General features: G+C 38.3%; 1 pseudogene; it reads right to left on the reverse strand.

Moving 5' to 3' along the window:
- Positions 1–1622: 1622 nt before the first annotated feature.
- The window catches only part of LOC127621639 (YTH domain-containing protein 1-like), a 29261-nt pseudogene continuing 10975 nt past the window's right edge, over positions 1623–19908 (reverse strand).

Consider the following 19908-nt stretch of genomic DNA (forward strand, 5'->3'; position numbering starts at 1 on the left):
TTAATATTATTGGTTTGATAGTAACAACAACAAAAAAAGCCTCTTAAGTAGCTTCAAGTAGCTACTTTTGATAGTAACCTGTAGTGTAGCTAACTACTTTTTCAAAAGAGTTGCTTGACTGTAGCTTAACTGCTTAAAATAATGAGTAGCTTGTCATACTAGTTTCAAAGTAGCTTCCTCAACACTGATCATGATGGATTTCATTGACAATGACCCAGCAGAGTTTGCTTATAAACTACCCGGCAATTTATCCCACTCTTTATAAGAAATCCTTATAATGAAGGAAAAAATCAAGACATTTACATACAGATGCAGCCATTTTTGTAATTTTTTTTATCTTGTGAAGAAACCTGTGGGGTTGATTTTATATATTGTCACGGATGGTGTGGAAGCTGGACAAGACAGACGAAAGGTGCGGATCCAAAAGCGGTTTTATTAAATAATAGAGGAACACAAGACACTGGAACAAATTAAAGGTCCACGATGGGAAAATGAAATAAACACACGAACATGAAACATCCACGAACGATCAAACAAGGGAACAAGAGCAGGCATAAAACATTGGAAACATGGAACATCAAATACAACGACCAACAAGGGAATGGAGGAACAAACAGGGTTTAAATACACAAGGACACAATAAAAACTAAACGAGACACAGGTGAGAACAATGATGAGTGCAGGCAGTACGGAGGCCGGGAATTGTGGGAATTGAAGTTTTCTACACAGACAGTGAGACTCAGGGTGGACAACAGGGAAAACGTGACATGGAACGGGATCGGTGACGGGTGAAATGGAAAACACGGAGCAGACCACACGGAAACATGACATAAACGTGATGGGTGAAACAGAGAACATAGGGCAGACAACACAGGAACGTTACATATATAATATATATATTATATATATATTATATATATTATACTATATATAATATTAATATATATATATATATATATATATATATATATATATATATATATATATATATATATATAAAATCAAAACAAACAAAACTTAAAACAACCGTTTATTTTTTGATCTGTACAAAAGGTATCCATAAAAGATACTTCTCCAATCACAAATGGGTTTACAATAATTTTACAAACCTTCATGTCTTTTATAATCGTTTCAATACAAAACAAGTCTGGCTTCAAACAAAGCTTAAGAAACGACCTTGATACAATGGTCATATTAAGCTGCACCACCATGGCACCTATGACTTAATTTAAATGTACAACGGAAAAGGACACGCACAGAGCTAGCAAACACTGTCACAGACACTTAAACTGTAATAACCTCAAGGAACAGGTAGTACACTCACAACTCAGAAGTGGGAAGGAAAAACATACACTTCTCAACAACGTTGAACCAATGCATATCTACAGAACCGATTATTGGGAAGAAAAATAAAAAAGATTTGAGGGTAAAAATGTTTTTTGATTTTCGCAGTTCAGATGCACTGCCTGCATGGTACAAACAACTGCAGGGGTTTCAGATAAACATTAAAATAATACTCAGAAAACTAATTCAGCTTTCAAAAAAACAGTTCAACAGTAAAATAATAATAATTAACATCTTCAAAAAACAAAACAAAAATAAAGGTTATACAACATTTTCCCCTATCTCCGGTATCGGCCCCTCTCCTTCTCTCTCGCGTGCGCGCAATCTCTAATCCGTTCTCTTTCACGGTCGCGTTCTCTGCCACGCTCTCTCTCTCGTTCACGACGTCCATCTCGTGGCCTGTCATGCTCTTTTTGCCGGTCACTTTACGTGGACAGCTCCTACGGCCACTCATCACTGCCTGTGTGCGCCTCAGGAAGTCATCCACACGCATGTCATAGTCATGCTACCAGAAAAATAGAGTGAGAAAAAGCTTAATAATAAAATATATATCAATGCACAATATCAAGAAAAACACAAGCTCTGTTTCAAAACCTAGTGAGCAGCCTTGCTGTCTACTACTTCTTAGGGCAGCATCCTAACTGAAATCCTCATCAGTGACCAAATTGGAACACTCTTCATAGGCAGCAACTTGTGCATCATCCAAAAATTGAGGGGTGTCCCAACTTTTTATATTGGGGTAAGATGTAGGAAAAAATAAGGTGTTGCAGAATGTATGTAATAGTTTTTATCATTCAATGCCATCCACCTTATTTTGCAACGAGAAAGTAAACCATGTCTGAATTTCCGTCAAGTGTGACAAAGTTCCGCTGTCATTGACTGATATAAGCACTTATAGTAAAAAATGTAAATCATTCACTTGTTGCTGTGTTGTATTAAAGGGATGATAATAAAATCTGCTTACTTTACAGAGTGTGACAAAGCAGCATTTTCATGTCTCCATGTAAACCATGTCTTCATATGTACCTGCATAATCTCAGATGATGCCTTCGTTAATTTCCAAAGGCCATATTTTGTAAGCCATGCTGAATGTGAGATATGCGTGTCTGTTTACTATACACCGCTAAGAAAGAGAGAATGCTCTCTTGACAAGTAACGGAGAGAATAATGCATTTATTATTTTACCATGATGAAACAAAATGCAGTTTTGGTGCAAATAAAGTTGAAGCAGCATTTTCCCAGAGGAAAATCCCAGAGGAAATGCTGAGGACTGTCCTTGTGAGCGCCTGATCTCTCATTCATTCAGCCTGTTCAACTGCATGTGATAAAACGAAGGCAAAATGCGATGAACAGTGAAACTAAATGAGTTTCAAACTGTGTTTATGAAAATAATAAATGATAATATGATCACATGTGGCTTTGCGGACCAGGCTACAGTATAAAGCAGTATAAATTAGTATTTATGTATCGCTGAAATGACTGAAGGTAACTCATACCAGAAGACGTCCACATTCAAGGTTGATAATGGCAGCGCCCTAGTTACTCTGAAAAATAAGGTGGATAAGAACATAGTGAAGAGGCAACCCTCGGGTCACGTTAATACCTTTTATCTTTTTGACATTGTGTCATAGCAAAGCACACATTGATCTGATGCTTTTTTTTTAATAAATGCAAGAAATTACACTTTTCTTTTCAATTCTGTTGTTACTTGCTTCACATAATTCCATTTTGATGAAAATGATTGCGGTCCTTTTCATTTGGATGATACGCATATGCGAGCTGAGTGCACACATCATAGGCACAGGTGAGTTAGTGTATTGAGCACACTCCGTGTCCTCACTCTCCAGTAACGTTCGGAGGTCTGTGAATTATAATTTTTTTAAAAACCATCATTATGATTCATTACAATTAATCAAACTTCCCAGTGCTTCACAAGAGAAGACATTCTAAGAAGAATTTGCTCAAGGCACTTGCGCGACTGCTCACTATACTTTGCGTGCACTCCCACAATAACAGCTCTACACATTGGCGTCATTCTAATGAAATTGTATACATAAGCACAGTATCATTACTAAATACATTAGCAAGTGGAAGGCTACCAATGGCCCACGTTATATTACACTCACTGCCCCTGTTTGAAAAATTGATTACCCCTTAGGTTACTTGCAATCAAAGGATTTTTGTAATTATTTGAGTGTTTCACACAGCTGTGGAGAAACTTTGGCCCACTCCTCCTTCAACTGCAACAGTTCAGTGACATTTATAGGTTTTTGAGCATGAACTGCATTTTGAGTTTAAATGCAGGGATGCAAACTCATGAGAGGCAAGGTTCACACCTTCACTGGTCCATGGACATTTTTAGTTTTCCAGGGATATTATTTAAAGATTATTTATTTCTTTATTATTTAAGCCAATTCCAGTGATTTTAATGATTCAAGTATAGCAAATTAATATACACTCCTATCCCAGTTTATTGTTCTTGACCACTACAAGTAAGCCATTTGTGGGTTTATCTTCCCCAAAAATATTAACTCTGTGCCACCCAGGCACTATCAAAACATTGATGTTTATATTTTGTGCGACCCGCTCCAGTCCACTCAGCCCTTTTAGCTCAACCTATAGAGCGAGTTCTGGGCATGGCAAAGGGGGAATATGAACAACCATGGCAGCTGTGTTACAGAGGAAAAGAAATGTAACTTTGCCTGTAAAAAGTTAAAGCCAAAGTTTGAAGACTTGCTCAAAACTAGAGTGAACAATGGTGTCACACCCGCACACACACACACATCACCACCACCACCACCACTAATGGATCCCCACATCGCACACCCAGCTGCCGTTCAACCTGGCAATGTTATCAGACGACAGTGTGACGCTGCCACACTTTCTATCCAGGGTGTATGGAGATCTTGTTCATTACAATGCTAAACATTTATCACCTTTAATTAGTATTGAACTATGAACTATTTGTTCATAGGGAATAAGAGAGAGCGAAAGGGTTTGATGAGTCAAAGTAGTGGTTGCAGAATTTTATTTTTTTTATCCATTTGGTGCCACTAGTAGCACAGATATTACACATTTCACCATAAACTGCTCAATTGTGCAGAATTAGCTGCAAAAATAAAGTGTATTTTGGTAAGGCTTGCTTTGCTTGTTTTATTAATTGATTAATTCAGTGACCCCTTCTAGAGATGCCAATAGGTGGTAATAAATTAGCACCTTCTGTGCTGAGTGAGTCCCTGAACCATTTTGAGTCGTTCCTAACCAAAATCTACCAAGAGACTTTATAGTGTTTAAGCATTATAAGAACAAAGCAGATCTATAATTTTTCTTTAGTTTATAAATGGCTGAGCAGCTTTCATCCAAAAAGATAACAATAGTTAGAGAGTTTAAATAATGTCCTTACCTTCTCCTTTATTAAAATGTGCATGTCTACAAATCTACTGTCTTCAGTTGAATGTATAAGAATTATTTGAACAAAGCTAATCTATCATTTTCCTACAGTATTAAAACTGCTGAACATGACTTTTATCAGAAAAGATTACAATAACAGTTAAGTAATGTCCTTTTGTCATTGTAATGTGCCTTTCACATGAGTTGCATCGAGGCATCAATGCTCTGTTCAATATCAGTATCAAGTGCTAATTTGCATGACAAACATTGCAAAAAGTGTCACGGAGGGGCAATTTTACGGGTTTGCCATGCAAGAAAGCAGATGTGCACGCCTGAAATGTAATTTTTTCCAGATTGATAACTTTTTTGTAAAAGTCTTCAGAAATGTTCTTTCCCTTGTGGCATGAAGCACATTACTTTTTCACAGCAATGCGATACCGATTTTGGGAAAAAGATGGTATCTTTGAATAATAATCATCATTGTTCGAATAATTAGCATAATCATGCTGCCTTACATTTAGACGAGCCAGGAATGCACTGCACTACGTGGCAAAAAGTATGTGGACACACTGTTCTAATGAACAGGTTTGACTATTTCTGTGATTTCACTGAAGATAAATCTTAATGCTATACCATACAGTGGCATTCTAGATAATTCTGTGCTTCCACCTTTGGTTCAAAAGTAAATGTAGGATCCTTTTTTGTTCCAGCATGGCAATGCCCCTGTGCACAAAGCGTCTACATAGAAATTATGTAGTGATTCTGGTGTGGAAATAATGTACATGCCTGCACAAAGCCCTGATTTGAACCCTATTAAACACCTAATGGATGAATTGGATGAACCTAATGCCAGCCAGGCCCAATAACCCAACATAAGTATCTGACTTCACTGATGCTCTTGGGTCTGAATGAGAGCAAATCCCAGAAGCCATATTACAACATCCTGTGTAAAGCCTTACCAGAAGAGTGGAAGCTGTTAGGGAGGACCAATTAACTATTCATGACAATGATTTTGAAATGAAATGCTCAACAAGAACATAAGGGTGGAGTGTTAAGGTGTCCACATACTTTTGGCCATATAGTATATAATACTGCATATTCAAACAGCTTACTATTTTTATTTTCTGAAAAGAGCCATCTTCTTTAGCTTATGCATGCTAAGTAATGTTATGTTGGTAGCTGTTTTGAGTGGCCAAACATTACCAAACTGGAAGCAAAAGAGCGAACAACTCTTTTCTCCCTAAAGCGGGAGAAAACGATATATATCGTTCGGCATGGCGTGGTGTCCAGAGTAAGGAGGGTGAGCATGGGGCGGAGGTGGATGATGCTGATAGTATGGGTGCTAGGGGGATGCTCAATTCCAAGGTACGGTGCCTGTAAGACAAACATTGCAGAATTAGATCCTATTACTACAGCTGGATATCAAAATATCTAGAGACAAGGAAGCTCATACCATTCCTTGCCATGGTGGCGGAGGCCCAATATTGTGATGGAATTCTCTCATATAGTCATTGTATGACTAGAAATAAGAAAAGATGAGTTAGGATCATTCATCACTTCAACCACCTGATGGTGATTCTGTGATTAAAGCAAACTGGCCATTAAAGTCAACATGAAAAAAAATTGACTGTCAATGTACTTCCTGGGCCTATGTTGTTCTGGACATTTCAGTTGTGTATGTTATTCCTAAGAAAAGTTCCTTTGATTGATGTCACAAATTCCTCTTAAACCCCTCCCCTACAACAACCTGGCTCCATTCTGGTATGTGATGCCCATTTTTCATAATACAATCCATTCCTGATAGATAAATCAAGTCCCAGGCTACAGTTGTTCTCGCTAAACGTTCTATGACTCATAAAACTATGACAAATTATGGAAATAAAATGGGGTTTGAAAGGTGGAAATCAACTAATATTAAAATAATTCTTTTTTTTTTTTTAAACATAGAAAAAAAAAGAGAAAAAAAAAACTCACTCCATTGAGAAAAACATCTCTTCTAACACCAGTGAAGCGCCTGTGAGGGGATAAAGAGGTTTATTAGACCTAAAGGAGAAAGGAAAAGGAGAGCGGTAAAAACATAAAGACCTACCTGTCAATAGGTGGATTGCGAGGGTCTTGCATAAAACCTATGTAGAGAGCAAAAAATTAATAAATCAAGCAATAATCACAGCATGGCACCAATGATGTGTATGTATGTATATATATATATATATATATATACATACATACATACACACACATATACATATATACACTCACCTAAAGGATTATTAGGAACACCATACTAATACTGTGTTTGACCCCCTTTCGCCTTCAGAACTGCCTTAATTCTACGTGGCATTGATTCAACAAGGTGCTGAAAGCATTCTTTAGAAATGTTGGCCCATATTGATAGGATAGCATCTTGCAGTTGATGGAGATTTGTGGGATGCACATCCAGGGCACGAAGCTCCCGTTCCACCACATCCCAAAGATGCTCTATTGGGTTGAGATCTGGTGATTGTGGGGGCCATTTTAGTACAGTGAACTCATTGTCATGATCAAGAAACCAATTTGAAATGATTCAAGCTTTGTGACATGGTGCATTATCCTGCTGGAAGTAGCCATCAGAGGATGGGTACATGGTGGCCATAAAGGGATGGACATGGTCAGAAACAATGCTCAGGTAGGCCGTGGCATTTAAACGATGCCCAATTGGCACTAAGGGGCCTAAAGTGTGCCAAGAAAACATCCCCCACACCATTACACCACCACCACCAGCCTGCACAGTGACAGTAACAAGGCATGATGGATCCATGTTCTCATTCTGTTTACGCCAAATTCTGACTCTACCATCTGAATGTCTCAACAGAAATCGAGACTCATCAGACCAGGCAACATTTTTCCAGTCTTCAACTGTTCAATTTTGGTGAGCTCTTGCAAATTGTAGCCTCTTTTTCCTATTTGTAGTGGAGATGAGTGGTACCCGGTGGGGTCTTCTGCTGTTGTAGCCCATCCGCCTCAAGGTTGTGCGTGTTGTGGCTTCACAAATGCTTTGCTGCATACCTCGGTTGTAACGAGTGGTTATTTCAGGCAAAGTTGCTCTTCTATCAGCTTGAATCAGTCGGCCCATTCTCCTCTGACCTCTAGCATCAACAAGGCATTTTCGCCCACAGGACTGCTGCATACTGGATGTTTTTCCCTTTTCACACCATTCTTTGTAAACCCTAGAAATGGTTGTGTGTGAAAATCCCAGTAACTGAGCAGATTGTGAAATACTCAGACCGGCCCGTCTGGCACCAACAACCATGCCACGCTCAAAATTGCTTAAATCACCTTTCTTTCCCATTCTGACATTCAGTTTGGAGTTCAGGAGATTTTCTTGACCAGGACCACACCCCTAAATTCATTGAAGCAACTGCTATGTGATTGGTTGATTAGATAATTGCATTAATGAGAAATTGAACAGTTGTTCCTAATAATCCTTTAGGTGAGTGTATGTGTGTGTTTGTATATATATATATATATATATATATATATATATATATATATATATGAAAATGTGAAAATGTCCAAATTGGGCCTAATTAGCCATTTTCCCTCCCCGGTGTCATGTGACTCGTTAGTGATACAAGGTCTCAGGTGTGAATGGGGAGCAGGTGTGTTAAATTTGGTGTCATCGCTCTCACACTCCCTCAAACTGGTCACTGGAAGTTTAACATGGCACCTCATGTCAAAGAACTCTGAGGATCTGAAAAAAAATAATTGTTGCTCTACATAAAGATGGCCTAGGCTATAAGAAGATTGCCAAGACCCTGACACTGAGCTGCAGCACAGTGTCCATGACCATACGGTGGTTTAACAGGACAGGTTCCACTCAGAACAGGCCTCGCCATGGTCTACCACAGAAGTTGAGTGCATGTGCTCCGCATCATATCCAGAGGTTGTCTTTGGGAAATAGCCATATGAGTGCTGCCAGCATTGCTGCAGAGGTTGAACCGCCTGTCAGTGCTCAAACCATACGCCGCACACTGCATCAAATTGTTCTGCATGGTTATCATCCCAGAAGGAAGCCTCTTCTAAAGATGATGCACAAGAAAGCCTGCAAACAGTTTGCTGAAGACAAGCAGACTAAGGACATGGATTACTGGAACCTTTTCCTGTGGTCTGATGAGACCAAGATAAACTTATTTGGTTCAGATGGTGTCAATTGTGTGTGTGGCGAAAACCAGGTGAGGCGGAAACCAGGTGAGGTACAAAGACAAGTGTGTCTTGCCTACAGTCAAGCATGGTGGTGGGAGTGTCATAGTCTGCGGCTGCATGAGTGCTGTCGGCACTGGGGAGCTACAGTTCATTGAGGGAACCATGAATGCCAACATGTACTGTGACATACTAAAGCAGAGCATGATCTCCTCCCTTCGGAGACTGGGCCGCAGGGCTGTATTCCAGCATGATAACGACCCCAATCACACCTCCAAGATGACCACTGCCTTGCTAAAGAAGCTGAGGGTGAAGGTGATGGACTGGCCAAGCATGTCTCCAGACCAACACCCTATTGAGCATCTGTGGGGCATCCTCAAACGGAAGGTGAGGAGCACATGGTCTCTAACATCCACCAGATGACCGTGATGTCATCATGGAAGAGGACTCCAATGGCAGACCTGAAGCTCTGGTGAACTCCATACACAAGAGGGTTAAAGCAGTGCTGGAAAATAATGGTGGCCACACAAAATATTGACAGTTTGGGCCCAATTTAGACATTTTCACTTAGGGGTGTACTTACTTTTGTTGCCAGCAGTTTATACATTAATGGCTGTGTGTTGAGTTATTTTGAGGAGACAGCAAATACTGTTATACAAGCTGTACACTCACTACTTTACATTGTGGCAAAGTGTCATTTCTTCAGTGTTGTCACATGAAAAGATAAAATCAAATATTTACAAAAATGTGAGGGTGTACACACACACACACACACACACACACATATATTTATTTTTCTTCAGAAAGTCAAAACAGAGTGACAGAGGAAATGTCATCTACACATAGCAAGTGTTGACCTTGTCTTTGGGGGAATTCTGGAGGGTAATCAATCTTGGGCAGCTTGCAGTTGTGCATGTCATATTCCTCTGGACGACGCCTATGTGAATCAGGTACATTAATGTGAATGATGGCACTGATTTTTAAACAGACATATATTAACATGTTTTATACATAAAAATACAGTTCCCTTAAGTTTAATCAGTATGAGTGGGATTAGATATTTGATTTGTTAATTGTATAAAATTGGTAACCAAACTGCATAAATATTAAAGCTACTTTGCAACATTTGAAGATTGCAGCCATCCTTTGTGTACAGTCAAAACTAACATCAACATTTTTATGCATATTACGGCCATTATCCTGCTTGACAAAATCCATGATTTTGTACTTCTCTCAATGGTCACTCCCCCGTTCTATACAGAACTCAATAAATGTAAAATTTTATTCTAGCTAGCACTTGGTTTCCTTGAAGCCAGAACAAGCCTTGAAGCCTTGAGACTGAAAAACAGGTAAATCTCATAAAAAGTGCCAAGAAATATCCGGGTCATTTCACCCCAAATCAATAGAAAGAAATTAGATAAGCTTTATTTTCTTAAATCAAAATAGAAGACCAATAAGGTTTTGTGCTTGGGCGGTCAAATAAACTTCTCAATTCTTCCAAAATGCCCGTCTTAGCGAGGTATTAATATAAACGCAATCAGTCTAAAGTGAACAAATGGACATAAAAAAAAACAACATTTAAACAAAGGATTTGTATCAAAATGTAGGACTTCAAGTGTAATGAATTTTAGACCTGAAAACTGTCTAGTGTGTCGTTAATATTAATCAAACTCTAGCAAAGAACCAAGAAAACAATTAATTAATTAAAACAATGCTTTAAAGGTCTCCGTAAATTTTGTCTTTGTCATCTTGGACTTAAACTGACACCTGGCAGCTTTGATGCAGTGTCATTTAAAATCAATAGTTTTCAGTTTCAAATGTCATTGTAGAAATGTATTTCTTTAATTAGTGAGTGTCAAATAACAGGACAGTTACTGATATTATGAGTAGTATTCGGCTGGTCGTGTGATTCTAACATGGCAGCCCCCATATGCAGACCCTCTCCATGTACAATAAAACAGCTTTTATAAGGTTACTGATATGAGTCTTCACTTTAATGTGAGTGGTCATGATTTCCTACATATATTCCAAAATTACAATACATGTCTTTAGTTAACATTTAAAAATTTTATTGTTAAACATTTTTAAGTGCACCTTTAAAGTTTCATAATCAGAGAGTAAAGACCTGTAGTAGTTACATGTCACATTTAAATTTCATTCTGAATGTTTACTTGACTAGCCTACTTGATACTGCTTTTAAAAACTTGGAAAAAGTTTTCTTAATTTGTATTTTTTTTTTGTATTAGTTTTTTTTTTTTTTAACTACCGTTTTTAATTTGTTTCTATTCATTGCTTTTTTTGTTTCTTTTATTTTATTACTGACTGAAACACTTGTGAAACAATGCTTACATAAATTATTAATAGTACTATTTGTTGCGGTATCACAATTGGTATCGAGAATCTGCAAATATTACTACTACTATATTTTGGCATGGTAACAACACTGCTTACAATGTATTTATTGTGCATTTTAGATCTTGCTTTAATAGCATTATAAAAAAAAAAGTACATTTCCATCCAAAAGTGTGAGAACATCTCACTTGTGAGCGCAAGTTTTACTAGAGATTTTGTTTTTGTAACTTCTATTATTCTAATGAGGTTTCCAAATCTGTTTCTAATTACATATTAAAAAAAAAAATCTATAATAATAATTTTTAAATATACTTAAAACAAAAAAACTGGAAATGGGCTTCTCTCAGAACACTCATGAACATGCAATGAATGTCAAGATTTTTAGATTCTTGGTTGTTTCTCACCAAAGCCTATTGTATGTCTTCATAACACTTTGATTATAAGGCCTTTCAATTGAGGCACTTCATTAAAACATCTTCCTTTGTTTCTGCATTAAGTTGTGGGTTTGGAACAAATGTCTTTTTTATTTTGGGGTGTATATATAATCCAGATGTTTCTTTGTGAGATTCACCAAAAGATTAAATTGTCTTTGGATTTGAATAAAACATTTTTATAAAAAGTTGTAAAAATACTACTCAACTACTGTCCTTCTGACACATACTCATTAAATGTGTGACCTTGAAATAATGAAAATGCCTTAACAAACCCACTAAAATTATAAAAACATTATCTATAGTAGAAAAAAAAAATAAAAAATTCTGGTTAAGAGAGTGACATACCGCTTTGTGACTGTTAACGTTGGCAAATACTTAGTAAACGTTCATATAACAGTCCATCTTATGCTTTAACACATTTTAAACAGGAGGGCCTGGTAAGGCATAAGAAGGGAGAGCAATATGGAGTGGTGCAGTCCATTGTATATCAAACCAAAAAGACCAAGAGAAGATCCAGACATTTGAAAATAACCTTCTCTTGGGGGTACTCAGTCCATGGAAGGATCAGAGAAACACAGGAAAAGGGCAGGGTAAAGGCATTTTACACCATCATTAGTCCAGAGGAAGGTATCAAACTGCCTAACTACCACCTGTTGGAACATTCCATCGATTGAGAGGGAGGGGCCTTTGTAACAAAGGGGGCAGGGAAAGGAGAGGGATGTGTACTCAAGTTTGGAGGTGATCTTGGCATTACATGAGTCCATCAGTTGGGGCTAGGACAAACAATGCAAACAAACAAATTTTCTTTAACATCCCTAATCTCTCCAGCCAAATGTTACAAGTCATTTTTTGGGCAATTTTTCTGAGGAAACGTGAAGGCACCCTCATTTAGAGCACCATTTGGGCCTTTCTTTGAACAATGTGGTATGGAAGAGAGTTCAAGTAAGGCAGTGCTCTATAGGGACAGTCCCTGGTGTGGTTTGAGTCCATTGGCACTGCAAACAGGGTAACTACCTCTCTCCGGCAGCTTTGCAGAAGAACACATACGTGTTTTATACTCTCTCCCCATCTCATCATATTTGTAACTCTTTCAATGTTTGCTACAATACACCGTAGACTTAAACTATTTATATTTGCAAGCACACACTGAAGCTTTTTCTTTTTTTAAAAAGAAAACCAGCAATTAAGTCCCATACAGCTCCTCTTGAAAGCTTTAGTTTGTTTTAACAACGGAAGCTTTCTGCCCCTCAATTCGACTTGCCGTCTTCAGCTTAATAATCAAGGCTTTTTTTTTTTTTTTTTTTTTTTTTAAAGAGTCCCATATTTTACTAGCTCTATCTCACTTGGATACTCCTGCAAGAAAAGGCTTTGGGAAAAAATGTATACACCGTCTCATTTACAGAAAGTAATTAATCTTAGTGCTACAACTACAAATTTAACTTCCATAGTGAGGCTAAAGTTAACAGAGGATTATCAGGTTATTCATTACACAAAGTTACCATTTCAACACACCACCATCAACATTAACAATAAAACCAGAGATTCACTTTATGACATTCCCACAAAAGCTGCCACTGGTCCGGTCTGCTCATTTCAGGGCTCTTCACTGACACTCGCACAAGTGATGATGAAGACGATGGTGAAAAAAAAAAAAAACATTTTATCCTTCGCATCAGATGACAGGGACACAAGTGCGTACTATCAGTCCAAAGAACATTTCTAACCTTCCCAGTTCTCGTGGGGCTAGCTCTCTGTGGGGGGGTCTGTCCCGAGATAGAGACTTGGAGTGCATCCTCCTCTTGTGGCGCATTTTGTGAATGACTTGATACAAGTCAATGCTCTTGTCCGGGGGGAAGAGCATGCACAGCTGTGTCCCGCAATCTGGTTCAATCTCCTGTACCCAGCCATTTATAGACATCCAATGGTAGAGGCATTGAGGTATTGTACAAGAGAAAGAAAATTTATTTTAACACTCAGTTACAAATTAATAATGCTGCTGCTGCTGCAAAAAAAGGTTTTAAAATGGTGGAAAAAAATACTGAAGATGTTTAAATAAAAAACAGGAGTGCAAAATACATGTGCCACGTGGAAACAAAGAAAAAGGCTAACCTGTCCATCACGTCCAATCTTTACAGGCTTTTGCTCATTCCATGGGTTTGAGAGATGGGACGTTTTTGTGAAAGGCAATTCCCGCCTTCAGGCCCAAAGAAAATAAACTTCATTATTTATTCAGAATCCTAAACTACAAACTACTACAGGACATATGTAAAATAAATCACTTTTTTTATAGTTTAGTACCTGCAAATCCAGTCAATTTTAAAGACTCCTCCAAGCATCTTGGCATTCATGCCTACGGGCAGAACCCAGTGAATGGGAGAACCTCCATGATGAGACTCAAGAGGACAGACGTGCAAAACCTGAAACAAATGCACACATCTCTTTAATAATTGTTCATAATGGAATAGTTCACCCAAAATTATAATTCTCACATCTTCTCAAATTTGCTCACCCTCATGCCATTCCAAACCCCTTAGGACAGTCTTCTGCATAAAACAGTGTTGAAGAGTGTTTTGAAGAACTTCCAAGCAACAAAAAGGATATAAATTTAGCATAAAAGTAATCCATGACTTATTTCAAGTCTTCTGAAGCGATATGATAGGTTTGGTTGAGAAACAGACCAAAATGCTTAAAAAAAAAATCCTTATTCACTTACTCTAGTCTTGCCGCATACATGAGAAGTTGCACGTCTTCATGCTTAAACCATTCTGTCAGTTGAGGCATCAAGGAAAATCACATATTTGCACCATTTTGAAAAAATAAAGATCTAAAATAAACCTAATTTGAAGTGTAACAAATTAAGCTTGAGAGCAGCATTCCTCCTCTATTGTAAATAGCACTGCATATCTGGTTGTACCAAAAACACAAGTTCGCACATGAATATTCAAATGCACCAAGGACAGCGAAGGTGAATGTCAAGATTTTAAGTGAATAAGGACTTAAATTTGACCTGTTTCTCATCCAAACCTATCATGTCACTTCAGAATACATGGATTTAAACACTAGTGTCTTTTTTGGAGCTAGAAAGTTTTGCTCCCCATTGACTTGACTGTGTCAACAAATTTCAGCTTAGCTATTCCTCAAAATATATTTTTTTGTGTTTCGAAAAAGTCAGTCATACAATTTTGGAACAGCATATGGCTGAGTAAATGAGAATGGATATGTTTACTGCAATAATCAGAGAATAAGGAATAAATAGATTAAGATGTTTACATGTTTGGGCCAATCCCGTTAACATGCTACTTGCCATTACTGATTATTTGCTGAGAAATGTGATGTTTTAATGCTTTTTTTTAAATAAATGAATATATGTATTACAAAAAAACAACTTAAAACAAGCAAATATGTCTCTTTAAATACAGCTTTGCATTAGAAAATTAGTCAGTCAGTGAGTCTTTTTGAATGATTTTTTAAAAGAACCACTTCATAAGAGTTTTGATTAACTAAAAAGAATCGGTTCATAAGTATCATTTGATACTTATGAACCGATTTCACTTTAATGTAACCCTATTGTTCTTCTTAGGATGATTCTTCTCAAAGTTTTTGGTACTTTTGGGGTACTTAATATCCGTGAAATCTCTTGAGAGTTTGCACACACATTAGTTGTCGCCATCAGGGCCAGGCAAAGTTGCCGGGTAGAAGATGGGCATGTTCAGGGGTCACCAAACTTTGTACACATATAGATCTTTCATGCCGACAGTACTAAGCTCTGTCCAACAGGAAGTCAGCCATTTTGGATTATTTGACAAATGCATGCTCTGGAATTTGAAATAATACTCCTATGGATTTCATGTCACAGGTAACATATATAGGCGACATCATGCCAAGACACTGACAATGCTAAATTGCTAAGTAATTTGTGATATATTTCGAACGGTGTTGCCATGGCGATGTGATAAACGTCCAAAAATTGGGAAAAAATAAGTTCTCATATCTTCTGCATGTACAGTGTTATTTACTGTACATCAAAATTGAGCCAAATGTTTGGCCTTGAGGGCTGATCACATTGATGTGGGTCGCGTTTGTAGCGCCACCAACTGGCAGAAGGAATTGTGGCATGACTTTCAAATATCCCTCTTATATTTACCTTAATTTTTTTACATCTTTTTTAGAATAATGTCAAGACTTAAAATTCTGAAGGGATTCTTGATATCTTAAATATTGTTGCCATGGCAAAACATTCAATGTCATTATTTTCTTTTTATGCATTGTTAGAAATAAAAGTCTTCTACACCACAGTGCCTTTTCTCTCCGTCTTTTATTGAGTCGTGAATGAATCAATACAAAGCATTGAATCCAACGTTGGGGAGCGAATAAAAATGTAGCTCACTCTTCTCCTGTGTGGCATACAAAGATATACTGCAATAGTGAAGGGGAGTTCACAGCTCGAACCAATAAGAGCATACGTTACCTCATATCGATATCACATAACAATTCCATATGGCAAAAGTTCCTTGTGAGCCCTCGGACCTATATGGTAAAGACTCCTCTATTCCTTGCGAGCCTTTGGACCTTTGCCATACACACTAATACAATCTACACACAGACAGAGTGAGGAGGGGGCTCTTACAACTCCATGCTGATATGAAACAGATGTTTGATAATGCACACACAGCATTTCTTTCTTGGACAGAGCTGAAATAGGAATACCATTTCTTACAGTGCCCCCTTTGATAATGACAGTTATAGTATAACATAATTATCACATTACATTATTCTCAGCATGTCCATTATTACAGAATAGTACATGAAACATATTTCAATCAAATATTTCCTTCAAAGTCATTAGTACTTGATAGTTCTGTTTGCTAAGGAATATTGAGAGAATACAAAAGTATTCATAGAACGATAAATCAACATCCTAATGAATGGAATAATACAGCAAACAATAAATGAAAGGATTAACAGTATAACTCCAATTGGTATTGAAGAAGATACAAGTAATTGTTTCCAACTTGTAATCCAATCTCCAAACCCACAATCTATCATCCACTTGTCTTCTCTGTAATTCATCAACAATTTTTGTCACATTATTTATACCCTCAGCTATGATATGACCATCTTCATCATTTTCTGGTATATATGTACAAACATAACAGTCACTCTTTTGCATTAGTAATTGTAGCAAACATGGGCCAAATAATAACATAAGTAGAATGCATACAGCAATCGATATAATGGAAGACATCCAGGGTGCGAACCAACCACACACATTGAAAAATGTCCCCATATTCCCTGATGTTATCAGCTAATTCCTTATTCAACTTATCCATTTCCTTTCATACCTTCATGAATTCACCATCATCATCAATGTGACCCAGGATGTATGTATAGCATTTGTCACCAAATATTTTACATATTCCTCCTCCATCTTTAGCCAAGAATTAATCCAAACATTTAATACCTCTTGGCTGTCCAACACTGTCTAAATATACTTCAGGGTCACTTGAGGCATCACATTCTATGTACCTTCGTTTCCGGGTGTTTACCCGTACCTTCATAAAAAAAACATCTTCCTTCAACATTACCATAAAACATAAACCATCATACATTATTTCTAGGAATTGGAATTACACTTGTGACTCCTTGCTGTTGTTTTGATGCTGAACGGGCATAGGCAAGCACGAACACCTGCCATATGCAGAGTGTCAGTAGGAATGTTTTCATGTTGACTGTTCCAGGTCCCTCCTCAGGTCCTCCTAATTCAAAGATTCCGGTTGGGCACTGGCGCTGTGTGTTCATCTCCTCCAGTGCTTTCACCGTTCACCTTGAATCAGTAAGGCCCTCCTCTGGAGCAAGCTTCACGCGGCTTGCGTGGATCCACTGTGCTTGAAGATCAGTTAGCACCCCTGTTCTTGTCACCGCCAGTACAGTAGTTGGGCCCACTTTGGCTCACCTAACTTCGTTGGTTTCAGATACTTCAACAGAACCTGCTGATTCGGAACAAATGAGTAGGTCTTTCTGCATGCAGAGGGAGAGAGAGAGAGACATCACCATTTATGCCATTTAACATTCTAACTAGGGAATCCACATAATCCGCGATGATCACCTCCGTGTCACCTGTGGAAAGATTGCCAGCGCGACCTCTGACCCAAGGGGTCGGGAAAGGTCTACCCATGAGAATTTCAAAGGGAGACATTTTTGTAGTGGCTGACGGAGACACTCTCATTTCAGTCAGTACAGCGGGCAACAAATCAACCCAATTTCTACCCGTATCTAGACACGCTTTATTAAGACGTTCTTTTATCTTTTTGTTCAAACGTTCCACGTTTGACGAAGACTGAAGATGATACGGGATATGAAAATGCCAATTAATACTAAGTTCTTTAGCTAATAATTGTGTTACTTTAGAAGCAAATGGAGTTCCATTGTCGCTCGCTATAACAGTTGGAATACCGAAACGTGGCATAATTTCTTTGGCAAAAACCTTCACTACCGTCTTTGCGTCTTCTTTTCCACACGGAACAGCCTCAGGCCACTTAGTAAATCGATCAATAATCAAGAGCAAATACTTGTGCCAATTGACAAGCTCTTGTTAAAGCAATCAGTTCTGAGACTTGTGCTGATTTATGTGGCAGTGAATACGCTTCAATTACTTTATCAGGCAATTCAACAATAGCATAACCACACAAATATGTACTGTCGTTTGGCTTAAAGCAGGATCCATCAATATACCAATGGATTCCCTCCTCCAGGACAGAAGTGGAAACATCTGGCCTGCAAGCAGTCGAAATTTGGATCCTGTTCAGGCAGTTGTGATCATCGCTCTCAAATTCACCTTGTGTCAGCAACCTATGCAAATGTACAGTAGGGCCATGAACAACAGAAGTTACTTTCAACGTTACATTAGCAGTAGCTAACAATATAGCCTCATAGCCGGAACGGCGTTGGGCAGTCATGTGTTGAGTCGAAATATTATGCATAATGGCTCCTACCTGATGAGAAACATGTACAATGAGAGGATGTGACAAAACAACCTTTTCAGCATCCTGTATCATGATTGCTGTGGTAGCCACTGCACGCAAACATAACCACTGAATCAAGGGTCTTGGATAAATAAGCTATTGGACGGAAAGTGCCCCCATGCTCTTGGGCCAGGATTGCTGCGGCTGCACCACCACTTTCGTACACGTATAGATGAAAGTCTTGTATGTAACAGGGTAGGCCAAGGGCAGGCGGCCTTAAGAGTGATGATTGCAAATGTTTGAATGCTTGATTCATCTCACTTGTCCATGTAATATCTTCTTTGTCACCCAGCGTAGCTTCTCGCAGGATTTTGTCATACATGGAGCAATTAGGCACCCACAGGCGGCAGTAATTGACCAGTCCCAGGAAGCTTTGCATTTGCTTCCGTGTGGATGGATGCTTAAATGTAGCGATGGCTTTGATCCTGTCTGCAGACAGACGAACTTGGCCTTGTGATAGTTCATGTCCAAGATAATTGACTTTTCTCTGCACCCATTGAAATTTGTCTTTAGATGCCTTGAAACCAGCCTCAGCCAGAACATTGCAAACAATCTTTGAGGCAGCAGCACACATGTCCTCAGAGGCACCAGTGACCAGAATGTCATCAGCATATTGGAGCAGGCAGGTGTCTGGAGGGAGTTTGACATCTTTCAGTGTATCGTGCACTACAGCGGAGAAAACAGCCGGAGAATCTCTGAACCCTTGAGGGAGACGCGTCCAACTGTATTGACAATTCTGAAAACAAAATGCAAACAGTGGCTGAGTTTCATGATCAACAGGAATACTGAAAAATGCGGAGCTTAAATCAATAACAGAATAAAATTTATGTTCTGAAGGAATAGAATTAATTATAGCCTGAACTTCTGGTACAATAGGAGCAAGTGGTTTGATCAAATCATTAATTTTTCTCAGGTCTTGCGTTAAACGCCAAGTACCATTAGCTTTCTTAATTGGATTGATTGGTGTATTATAAGGTGAATGAGTTCGAACCAGAATGCCTTTTTCCAAAAATCGAGCAATGAGAGGTTTAATTCCCTCCTCTTTTTTTTTAAAGCGGGTATTGTTTTTTTAAACACAGGCCTAGTATTTATCAAATTCGCCCTGTAGGGCTGGATATCTATTAACCCTACGTCATCCTTGTGTTCCGCCCACAATTGAGGGTTGACTCCCGAAATTTCCGGTAGCA

Source organism: Xyrauchen texanus, chromosome 3, assembly GCF_025860055.1.
Source record: "Xyrauchen texanus isolate HMW12.3.18 chromosome 3, RBS_HiC_50CHRs, whole genome shotgun sequence".
NCBI classification, from domain to species: domain Eukaryota; kingdom Metazoa; phylum Chordata; class Actinopteri; order Cypriniformes; family Catostomidae; genus Xyrauchen; species Xyrauchen texanus.